The sequence below is a fragment of the Leucopleurus acutus genome, assembly GCF_964270905.1.
Source record: "Leucopleurus acutus genome assembly, chromosome: 20".
Lineage (NCBI taxonomy): Eukaryota > Metazoa > Chordata > Mammalia > Artiodactyla > Delphinidae > Leucopleurus > Leucopleurus acutus.
Genome location: NC_139162.1, coordinates 39,985,182 through 39,997,837, shown reverse-complemented (window position 1 = coordinate 39,997,837; position 12,656 = coordinate 39,985,182).

The following is a 12,656-nucleotide window of genomic DNA, read 5'->3' as shown; positions in this document are numbered from 1 at the left end:
TGGAGGCTCTAGGGGACAGACAATATGCTTTATTGCTTTCTCCAACTCTAGTGCCACCCACATTCCTTGGCTCAGGGCACCTTCTTCCAGCCTCAGGAATGGTCAGGAGTGATGGCTGAGCCCTTCTCATGTCCCATCTCTGACACCTCTTTCATTGACGTCTCTTTTTCTGACCCAGCTAGGAAAGATGCTGCTCTTTAAAGGACTCATGTGATTACACCAGCCACCCCTGGACAATCCAAGCTAATTTCCCTTCTCAAAATCTGTACCTTTAATCACAACTGCAAAGTCCCTTTGCCATGTAAAATAATATATTCTTAGGTTCCGGAGATTAGGGTGTGAATGCCTTTGGAGGCCCGTTATTCTGCTCACCACCAAAGGTGACTGAGGTCCCCAAGGCAGAATCCCACTGACAGTCCTGTCTTTGTTCTCCCATTTCTCTGTTCACTGAGTCCAAAATCTGGGACAGTGAATGTCCTTGGCTGACTCCTGATTGCATGTCCACCTTGGCACCTTGACCGACAGCCCCAACAAGACAGCAAACAACAGGGGAACCAACAGCAATCCCCCTACCCCAAAGTCCGGATATGCTGTTTTGTAAAGAAGGGGATAGTATGGTGGGCAGCTAAAGAAAAAATAAAACACAAGTTCGCTATGCCAGACTGTATCCCTGTTCCTGGGATGGAGATTCACTTGGCCGGCAGGGAGGAACACTCAATAATTAGGCCTGAGTCACTGGACCAAAACGATCATGCAGGCCTGAATGCAAGATTGGGCTCATATCTTTAGTTCTTTCTGAGTGTGTTAATCAAATACCTGTAAAGTATAGCAAATTTTTAATCTTCAATGTATATTATTATGGTAAGGTATAACAAATTACCTATGGTACACAAAAGCTTATAGGATACCATTATCCTTAATTAATGGGTAAATGCATGGCTTTTATTCAATGAAACTGATTTATTGTCTTAATTTTCAGTTGTTCTGCCTCACGTTTCCACCAAAACCATCGTGTGCCCATAGTAACCAGCAGACAACATGCATGTGTGATCTTCTTTATGACCTGAGCCTAATTAGTTTTTTATTGTCATCTTCCAACTCACGCTTACACTGTACAAACAGGGGCAGCATGACTCCCAATACCGATTAATAAGCCTCCAGCCTCGGTCCTGCAATAAACAGGGAGTATTTATGGCATGAGATCAGCATCTGGTGCCTGCTTCTCCTCGCTGGTTCTCTTGGGCGGGGGCGGAGTGTGGGACTCAGAGGGGGCATCGGTGCTGAAGACCTGGCAAGCCCCCGCCCCCTTGTCCTGACTGCATCTCCCCCACCTGTCCTTCGCTGCCTCTATTAGGCTTGGCTAGTTAAGTGAAAGGGAGAGAAACGAGCTGAAAGCTGGTGGGTGCTGGAGCTTCGAAGTCCATAGTTCCCAGCTAATTGCTGGTCCTAACAGGCACAATTAGCTGCTACAAGCCCTTTGAGATGGCCCAGGGCCTTTCTCAGGTAGCAGCCATCACCAGATAAAGGCTGAAATGTGCTGCACTTAGAGAGCCACTTGCAGACAGGAGTGTCACAGCCTGCCAATTACACTCTCCCTGTACACAATCACTTCCCAGAGAGAATGAGAACCCAGAGGAAGACCCAGCATTAAAGGGATATGGCACGGGCTGCTCTCAGCCCTGGAAACCGAGCTGTAGCTGTGGTGGGCTGGGAGTCGGGGGTGGGAGGTGCTTTGCAGATTGGATGCTTATTGTTGCGTCCATTAGAAACTCCACTTCGCAGATGTTTGCTACTTACATTTCCCCCCATCTGCAAACTTCCTGGAAAACCCGCCATCCTGTACCCCCTCCCCCTTTTTCCTTTTTGTCTTGGGGAGGGGCAAACAGACAAAAACTGGACACTTCCCTAGAAGATAAAGGCAGCTTGGTGCTGGGGAAAGAGTGATTAATTAGGAGTCAGGACCTCCCTCCCTCCCCCCAGATTAAACAGCTACACAGAGTCACATCGTTCACAGAGCATTAGGTTCTGAGGCACTGGATAAGCTGAAAATCTCATTTCAAGGGTTATTTTGGCTACATATACTATAAATCAGCCGTAAAGCACAGTATATGTGGATTTCTGAGGCTAACATTATTCAGTAATTTCTATGTATCAGTGCCAACACAGTTGAAAAGTATATAATAAAAAGTAGAAATAAAAATATAATTTTTATTTTAAGTCTCATCAAACAAAAGGAAAGAATTAATGATGAATAGAGTTGAATTTCTATACTTTAAAGTTCATGGTGCAACGTTGTTGTGTGATGTTAGGAACACGTCACGTCTCCTCCAGGACTCAGTTTCCCCTTCGGCAAAGGATGGAGTTAGACACGATGGCCTGTGATGTCACTGCCAGGGCTGATGTTCTTGGACAGCTCACTCCCCTAGGGTTCTGCTGTCAGCCTGGGTGGCTCCAGAAGCTGAGGTTGGCACTCGCTCTTCCAACCAAGACCCTGAAGCCATGTGGTGGGGACAGTGTTGATTTCCACTGTGATACATCCATACCTGCTACACACTCTGTCTACAACTGATGGTGGCCATGCACCATCTTGTCATCTTCCAACTCACGCTTACACTGTACAAATGAAGTCACAGCATGTGATCTTTTTTTAAAGTTCACTTGAGGATTCTGATGATTATGGGGTTGTGATGCTGGAGAGAATCACTGATCTAATTCAAATCCATCATTTCCTGATAAAGTAATTGAAACTTGAAGAATGTAAGCATGCTGCCCGATGGTCCCACAGCATCAAGCATTAAAAAAATTGCATTTGAGAGTGACAAAAATATGTACTTACTTGGGTGCCAGACACCGGATCTGTCATGATGGGGCACTGGGATTTTTACAAGGGTCACCCCGAAGTAGCCTTCAGGGACAGGGTGCCTGAACTCCAGGTCTGACTGCATCACATCCAGGGATGCTGGGGTAAAAATAGCCTGAGTCTCCCCCCACCTGATGGATTCCTCTCCAAAAGGCCACTGACATTGGAGTTGAAGTTCTTCCATGAAACTCCGTGGGGAAAGTGAGACTCTGAGGAGTTGAGGTGTTGGGAGATGATACAGCACGGAAGAGACTTCAGCCGGTGCCCTTAAATGATCAGACACTTGGGAGTGAGAGGAGAGTGACAGCTGGCAGTTGAAGCTAGTGCTCGTGCTGTATTCAGTGAAGCGGCCACATCTCTTGCAGGGACAAAGGCGTTAATACAGAATTTGTCCTCTGTTTGTCCATGTATTTGTATTAACTCACCAAAATAATTTCAGGAAATTCAGTGCACAGAATGTCTAAGTAATTTGTTGTGGAAATTGAAGGAAGGGTATACATTGGGCACATGGGTCAGAATAATACAAAACAGAAGAGCTGTCAGATGAGGTGGAAAAGGCCCAGAGGAAGTGACTCTCTGTGGTCATCACCCCTGGGCCCCCAGGGCTGTTCCATGCACACTGCACACAGGCAGCCTGGAGAATGATCCCAGGTGGGCATCACTCTGCAGGAGGAGACCCTTAGAAGCAGAAGGGACCAGGAGAGCGAGCACATTCTTTGCCTTTCTAGGGCTGACGGGTCGCCTTTCAGCTTCCATCTGTTCCCTCCGCTAACAGGCTTTGTCCCCTTCCGTATCCATGTGGTGGAGGAAGGTTGGGCCACCATCTAGATGTTCTCAGCACTCCAGAGACACCACCAGTCAACCAGAACCTCAGATCCAGGTTACATACAAACTCAGGAAAAAGATGGAGGCAGGCCCACTGGGGTTAAGCACGTGTCTCTGGTCCAAACCACTGGGTCCTGGGTTAAAAGCCAGGCCTCAACCATCCAGCAGAGCCCTCAGGGCATGGAGAGTTGATGGGTGGGAGAGTTCCCAAGGGGTCTGTGGAAGCCCATCCCTCCTCCTCCCTGGGCTGTAGCCTGCTCACCTGCGCAATGAGAGAGGTGACCCAGACTGTTTCCTCCGGCATCTCCTCAAAGCTCTACAACAATGGAATTCTGTGACTCTGTGTACCTCCTCTGGTCCCCAGATGTGGCTGGTTTTGTCTGCTAACAATCTAAGGACCTCAGAGAGCATGCTTTGCAGGAAGGGGCTGCTGCAGGATGGAAGAGTGCCGAGAGCAGCCATCCAGGCCTGAGGATATTTTCAGAATCCCTTTCTCCTTCATGGTCCAGTGGAGATTCTTGGCAGGGAGCTAACCCCTTCCAGTCTCTCCCAGCAGCCCTCCCCACCACCTCACAGTATACAGACTTCTACTTAAAGTCAGGGGGAGATTCCTTCCAAAGGTGGCTGCTAGCACAGGCTCTACCTGAGAAGGGCATGGAAGTGACCGTCATGACAGATTGTGGGTGAGATTTTCATTCCTTTCCCTTTAGCTTCAGTTGAGCAGAGCATTGGGGAAAGCAAACAACCACTTGTTTTCAGACCCTCAGTGTTCTCCATAAAATGGCCTGGTCTGCAGCCTAAGAGTTAAGAGAAGATCAGTGTGAAAATTCAAGATGAACAGCCATCAAAATCACGACATGCTCCTTGATGCTCTGTCTCAGCAACCATACTGCACTAGACTTCAGGGGGGCGGGGCTTGGGGCGAACAGCTGACTCATCCTTATCCTTGTTTAGCTGAACAAATCTTCCTGCACCTCTCAGGGTAGCTGAGGACGCAAAAAAGGCAGAGTCTCTCCTCTTGGCCAAGTTATGAACTTCTGGATGAGTGTGTGTGTGTGTGTGTGCACGCACACACACAACATAAGAGTGTGGGGCTCCTCTTCTCGTGCAACTTTGGGGCAAATGTAGCAAAATGGCATATCTTTAGACAACAAGAGGCAGGGCCCGTGGTGGTGGAGGTCCTCAGGTTTCCTTATTCACTTGTCCCTAGAGCCAGGGAGGCCGGTGGTTTTGACCATTGAGGGAGGAGGAAGAGGGTCAGGACAGTGTTGGTGTCAGTAGGGAATGTACATTTACAATTCCATCCAGGACCAGCTACCTAATTTGCAGAGCCCAGTACAAAATGAAAATGCAGAACCCTTTGTACAAAGATTATTAAGAATCTTAAGATGGTGACAGCAGGACAATAAACTAAGTGTGGGGCGCTAGTGAGCACGGGGCCCAGGTAAGACTGCACAGGTGACATGGCTATGAAGTTGGCTTAAATTAAATCTCATCAGTGTATACCCAGTCCATGCAAGAACTTCACCTTCAGCCATTTCCCCAACACTGTCACCACAGGCATACCTGCTTTACCCCATCTCTGGGCCATGTCACCATGGCCTCCCTCTTTGCACCTAGCTCTGTGTCTTGCACTTAGGAAGGATACTTTAACTGCTGGTTGAATTGGCCTGAGAAATTTAACATTTGGTTAAATGCTGGAACGGTTCATCTGATGAAATCACCTGATTCCTCAGCAAATGTGTGCACTGCTCGTCAAGAGCTGCAGCCGGGAAGATGCGTGCCTCCCTCCCAGAGAAGGTATTCATTTGCATTCATCCAATGGGCACGGCCTGGCTGAGGGGGGTTCCAGGAGGTGGTGGGGAAAGTTGAATAAGACACCAGGGTAGGGAGACACCCTTGAAGGTTAACATCAGAGAACTGTGGAAAAGTTCTGCACTGAGGTATGACCGAAATTCCCTGCGACAACAGCCCTCCACAGTGGCCCCGGAGGACCTTCAGCCTGAGCTCCTGCTCTCAGGGTTCTGTGAACCCAATCCAGCAATGCCCAGGACCCGGACCACAGATAACATAAGGACGAGAACCAGGGTCAGCTGGCAACAGTGTCCAGAGGCAGAGCTACGTGAGATCAGATCAGGACACACCCTCCAACAGCCAGGCTGTTCAGAGGAGGAAAGGAAAGGGTGACGCCCTTAGGGACACTGAGGAAGGCCCTTCTGGGCTGGGAGGGCAGCTGGGTTGGGTCAGTGTTTTGCCGACTTAGCCCTCGTCCTAGGCTTGGTCTTCATCAGGGTGGACACTTACTGCTAGACTCTGCTCTGAAAACACCACAGGGCTGGTCACACATACTGGTGACAACAACCCTGTGAGATAGATACTATTTTCCCACTTTTTGTAAGAAAAGCAACAGAGACACAAAGCAGTGGTGGAGCCTGTATTTGAATCTGGTATTGTGAGAGCAAGCTTGCTTTATTATATTTTTATTGTATTTATTATTTTTTATTATATATTATATTGCCCTCCACCCACCTCCAGCCCAGGGAGCATTTTTAAAAATACAAACGGCCAGGCTGTTTGTCCAGAGATTCTGATAAATCTGGTCCAACAGGCATGTGCATGATGCCAAGCTTTCCCAGACGACTCTGAGCCCCAGTCTGGAGGGTTAATGGTGACAGTCGCAGAACCAGAGGGGCTCCGATGTCCCTCCCAGCCCCAGGATCCCCTGATGCTCTGATTCTACCTTTTGTACAAAGGATGCTTTGCGCGTGCTTTGTTGGGCAGCTCAAATTCCACTTCCCTCGCCTAGTCTCAAAGCCAGATCTAATCACAGGGCCATTTTCCCCTGTCTTTTGTGCCTTACAAAGAATGAAATTAGCCAAATGGATCAAAGCTCGTTGTAGGCACATGTAGAACATTTCAAAGTCTATCTATCAAAAGACCAACCACTGCATTTATACCATGGAAGCTCCAAGTGCAGAATGACTCTGTCATTTAATTTTGAGGAGAAAAAAAAATTCAACAAGAGATGCAAAGTCATAGCCAGCAACTGGAGAGATTTTGTACTGGATGCGGTTTCTCTTTGCAGAGACAGCCAAGTTCAGTGCCATCCTCCTTAAGGGTGCTCTCCTCCCAACCCCCTAAGTACCTGATCATTCAAGGAAGGAACAGTTTAGCTATGTTACCTGTTGCCTTGTCTCCCAACACCCCAACTCCTCATTCTCACTAAGCTGTGTCACTTGACCTAAGTCTAGGAAATACCCCTCCCCACCAGATGCCATTCCCCACTGGTCAACCCTCTGCTATCCTCACGTCCCATACCCCATGTGTGGTCAAAATGCATAATGGCATCAGTGTGGTGGGTCCAGAGCTGCTGGGAGGCAGTGATCTGGCACTCACTTTTAAGAACATGCATTTGTTCAATCCTTCAGGTAACAAATGTTTATTGAGCACTTATTTTTCCAGAAGTTATCTTATGCTCTGTGGATTTTAGCCACAAAATTATGTTTCGTGCTTGTGTTTCCAATGGAGCAGTAACACACTAGGCTTCATAATGTCAATGTGAACTTTCCATCTTCATTCACACAGCCAGCCCTATGGCATATGCCCCTTCTCTGCATTATATCTGGTTACCCAAAACTGGAGGGCAACTCCCACGTCTGTCAGAGCACCTCCACCCTGACGGACACTGGCTGGCTCAAAAGAAACAGGGCCAATTCAGCTTATTTGTACCTTGCGGAGGGTAGAGCCAGGATGGTCCTCTGTAGAGGACACACCTGTCTCCTGACTGCTGCTTTGCCAATGCCTCAATACTTGGCCAGACACCTCTAAACCAGCTAGACTTTGAGGACCCACATATTCAAAAGTGGATTTCTTTGATGGGGGTATTGAAAGCAGTGAGGTACAATACATAGCCATTCATGCCCCTTCCTCAAATCAATCTTCGCATTTTTCCCATATGGGAATTTACACACAGAGACACATGAATATACTAGGTGAGTATGTCATACGGTACCTTTTCTCCCCCAAAGGCAATTCAACAAGTCTTCATGTTAAATCTGGAAGTAGGGCTGACTGCTGGCTGTATGCCAAGAAGTGAAGCACATATAAGGAACGTGTGAGACATGATTTCTGCCTCATGGCAGCCCATAAGCTGCACTCAGACTTGAGAGACGGCCGGCCATGGCAGCCAGCAGCCCTGCCCCCACTGCTTCCAGGAAATGGCCCAGCACAGAAAATTCTCCACCCCAGCCCTAAACAAGTCTTCCTCTCCCAAACTGAAGCCAACCAAGGATTGCCAAACATACTTCAAGACCTGTTAGAAAGTCCCCGCAGCTTCCAAAACCCCACCTTGATAGGCCTTTGCCAATCAGAGACTGTCTCAATAGCTCCCCCTTTTACTTTATAAAGTGTATTCTCCTTTCTAATGCCCTTGAACGCCTGTCCAGGAAAGTGACCAGATGGGTTCCCTTGCTGTACGGTTATAAATCAACAGACGGTTCGTTTTGTCTCAGACTTCGTTTTGTCTTTGTCAGACAACTTATAAGTGACACAATCAGAGTAGTAGTCCAGATGAAATCAGGTCCTGGAGGTGTTCAGAGATGGGCAGGAGAAGATGGGCCTAAGGGATCCAGAGAGATTTCTCAGAGGAAGTCAGACGAAGGAGGCCTTGCAGTCGGAGCTGGGTAGAGCAGCAAGGAGGGCAATGAAACAAGAATGGACAAGGAATAGGTGTTTTTGTGGAAAAGAACCATGGATAGAGGTGGATGAGGACAGTCCCTTCCCCTGGGGTGTATGTCTCTGAAACATAAACCCCAAATCAGGAGAATTCACAAGCAGTTAATCAGGATATTGAGAGGAAGAGGGAATTAGAAGACCAAGTGCTTAAGTGACATGGTGAAAGTCCTTATGTTAAATATTCCTGGTGTGATCTAAATAAGGTCATGACATTTGTCCTTTGCCCATCTTCAGCCAGTGATAAAAGGTGCTGGGCAACACCTTGCCATTTACATGCTTTACTCTCCGGAATACTTTCTGAATGTCTTATCTTTGAATTATCAAGAAGATGCTTGCATGTATCATATGTTGCTTTACCGTAAGTAATACACATTCAATCAATCAATCAATCAATGTATACTGAGTACTCACCATATGCTAAGAACTGCTCTAGGCCTGGAGCTAGCACAGGGGAAAAAAAAAAAGACTCCATCAGACAGAGAAAGACAAATGTCACATGATATCACTTATATGTGGAATCTTAAAAAAATGATACAAATGAACTTACTCACAAAACAGAAACAAACTCACAGACTTCAAAAACAAACTTATGGTTACCAAAGGGGAAATGTGGTGGGGAGGGATAAATTAGGAGTTTGGGATTAACACACACACTACTATAAATAAAATAGATAATCAATAAGGACCTACTGTATAGCACAGGGAATGCTACTCAATATTCTGTAATAACCTATATGGGAAGAGGATCTGAAAAAGAATGGATATATGTGTATGTATAACTGAGTCACTTAGCTGTACACCTGAAACTAACACAACATTGTAAATCAATTATACTCCAAAATAAAAAAAAAATAAAAAGGACTCTGTTCACATAGAACTGACATTCCAGTGAGGGAGACTGACACCTTCTCATTGTTGTTCCTTTCCAGCTTTCTCAATCCTTCCAGTGCCTCTGGCAGGGTGTTGCACTCTAGCTGGTTCTTGGTCAAGCGCTCCCGTGGCATTCCATGCACAAGTCTGCAAAATGACACATCACAGATCTGTTCCTCCCAGGAGAGAATCCAGTCCTGTGGGTGTGGCCATAGTCGTGGGTGTCTACCAAAGAGAATGGGTCGAGAGGTCTAGGAGGTGGAGCCTGGAGATGAGTTAGGCAAGCCATTCACACTAGACCCAAGGATTTGTGAGTTCAAAGAAAGAGTCAGAGAACACCACTTCAGACACTGGAATGAGGCTGCAATCCATCCACTCACTCAGCAAATATTTAGTGAGAACTGCTATGTGACAAATGCTATGCTGGGTCCTTGGGAAAGCAAGAGTAAGCAAGACTGATGAGGTCCTTGACTATCCTGCATCCAGTGATGGAGACAATTTAGCAAGCTATCACATGAAAGGGCCATGACTGCCAGGAGAGAAAAAAACAGTGCTCCAGAAACATGCCATGGGGGCACCTCAGTTGATCTAAGTGAGGAAGGTTGGGTGAGTCTCCAACAAAGAAGGGATCCTTAAATCCAGGTCTGAAGGGTTAGGAGGAGTGAGCTAAGTGAAGCACATACAGAGGGCGCCTCAGGTACCTTGTATGTTTGAGGGTCTGCAAGAAACTCCTTGTAAACATCAGAGTTCTTAATTACTAACACTAGAAACCAATTCTGGATAATTTCAGAGGAAAAGGAGTTAATTGGAAGAATATTAGCATATCAAAGGACAGGAGAGCTGAAGAATCAGTCAGGAGCCAAAGGAAGCTGGACCGTTAAGACCCTAGTTGAGTTTATCCCGTAGGAAAAGTTGATTAGGACATTGTCACAAGGGTCGCCATCACTGGGCACATGTCTGGCTAATCTGAATCACACGATCTCATGTAAAGTGACAAAGAGTAGAGAAAGGGAATATCTCCATCCTTTTGAGTGTAGATTCATATTAAAGATTTCCCTTAGGGCTTCCCTGGTGGCGCAGTGGTTGAGTCTGCCTGCCGATGCAGGGGACACGGGTTCGTGCCCCGGTCCGGGAAGACCCCACATGCCGCGGAGTGGCTGGGCCCGTGAGCCATGGCCGCTGAGCCTGCGCGTCCAGAGCCTGTGCTCCGCAACGGGAGAGGCCACAACAGTGAGAGGCCCGCGTACCGCAAAAAAAAAAAAAAAAAAGGTATAGTCTAAATGGTATAACTCACTTCTAATTTTCATCATAGACTCCATCAGACAGAGAAAGACAAATGTCACATGATATCACTTATATGTGGAATCTTAAAAAAATGATACAAATGAACTTACTCACAAAACAGAAACAAACTCACAGACTTCAAAAACAAACTTATGGTTACCAAAGGGGAAATGTGGTGGGGAGGGATAAATTAGGAGTTTGGGATTAACACACACACTACTATAAATAAAATAGATAATCAATAAGGACCTACTGTATAGCACAGGGAATGCTACTCAATATTCTGTAATAACCTATATGGGAAGAGGATCTGAAAAAGAATGGATATATGTGTATGTATAACTGAGTCACTTAGCTGTACACCTGAAACTAACACAACATTGTAAATCAATTATACTCCAAAATAAAAAAAAAATAAAAAGGACTCTGTTCACATAGAACTGACATTCCAGTGAGGGAGACTGACACCTTCTCATTGTTGTTCCTTTCCAGCTTTCTCAATCCTTCCAGTGCCTCTGGCAGGGTGTTGCACTCTAGCTGGTTCTTGGTCAAGCGCTCCCGTGGCATTCCATGCACAAGTCTGCAAAATGACACATCACAGATCTGTTCCTCCCAGGAGAGAATCCAGTCCTGTGGGTGTGGCCATAGTCGTGGGTGTCTACCAAAGAGAATGGGTCGAGAGGTCTAGGAGGTGGAGCCTGGAGATGAGTTAGGCAAGCCATTCACACTAGACCCAAGGATTTGTGAGTTCAAAGAAAGAGTCAGAGAACACCACTTCAGACACTGGAATGAGGCTGCAATCCATCCACTCACTCAGCAAATATTTAGTGAGAACTGCTATGTGACAAATGCTATGCTGGGTCCTTGGGAAAGCAAGAGTAAGCAAGACTGATGAGGTCCTTGACTATCCTGCATCCAGTGATGGAGACAATTTAGCAAGCTATCACATGAAAGGGCCATGACTGCCAGGAGAGAAAAAAACAGTGCTCCAGAAACATGCCATGGGGGCACCTCAGTTGATCTAAGTGAGGAAGGTTGGGTGAGTCTCCAACAAAGAAGGGATCCTTAAATCCAGGTCTGAAGGGTTAGGAGGAGTGAGCTAAGTGAAGCACATACAGAGGGCGCCTCAGGTACCTTGTATGTTTGAGGGTCTGCAAGAAACTCCTTGTAAACATCAGAGTTCTTAATTACTAACACTAGAAACCAATTCTGGATAATTTCAGAGGAAAAGGAGTTAATTGGAAGAATATTAGCATATCAAAGGACAGGAGAGCTGAAGAATCAGTCAGGAGCCAAAGGAAGCTGGACCGTTAAGACCCTAGTTGAGTTTATCCCGTAGGAAAAGTTGATTAGGACATTGTCACAAGGGTCGCCATCACTGGGCACATGTCTGGCTAATCTGAATCACACGATCTCATGTAAAGTGACAAAGAGTAGAGAAAGGGAATATCTCCATCCTTTTGAGTGTAGATTCATATTAAAGATTTCCCTTAGGGCTTCCCTGGTGGCGCAGTGGTTGAGTCTGCCTGCCGATGCAGGGGACACGGGTTCGTGCCCCGGTCCGGGAAGACCCCACATGCCGCGGAGTGGCTGGGCCCGTGAGCCATGGCCGCTGAGCCTGCGCGTCCAGAGCCTGTGCTCCGCAACGGGAGAGGCCACAACAGTGAGAGGCCCGCGTACGGCAAAAAAAAAAAAAAAAAAAAAAAAAAGATTTCTCTTAATCAAAGTAAACTATTCAGATGCTGGGCAACGTATACATGACAAATACCCACTAAATTTTGTGTGGCTGGGGATAGAGTATAAAAGGAGAAATGGAGAATTCCCACTGGCAACTTTAGCAGACACCAGTTAGTCAAAGTCTTTGAAATCAGGTTAGGGAGTTTGACTCTTATCCTCAGAGCAATGGGAAACCATTCATGGTCATTCGGTGGGGATGGGGGTAGTGGTGGTGGCAGTGACAGGCACTTGGGGATAGTGCTCCTTGTTGGAATGTGGAGAATGAGTAGAAGGTGAATGGAAGCCAGAGCAATAGCACTTGATAGGCAATTGCAGGAATCCAGGGGAGGGATAATAGTGGTCTGAG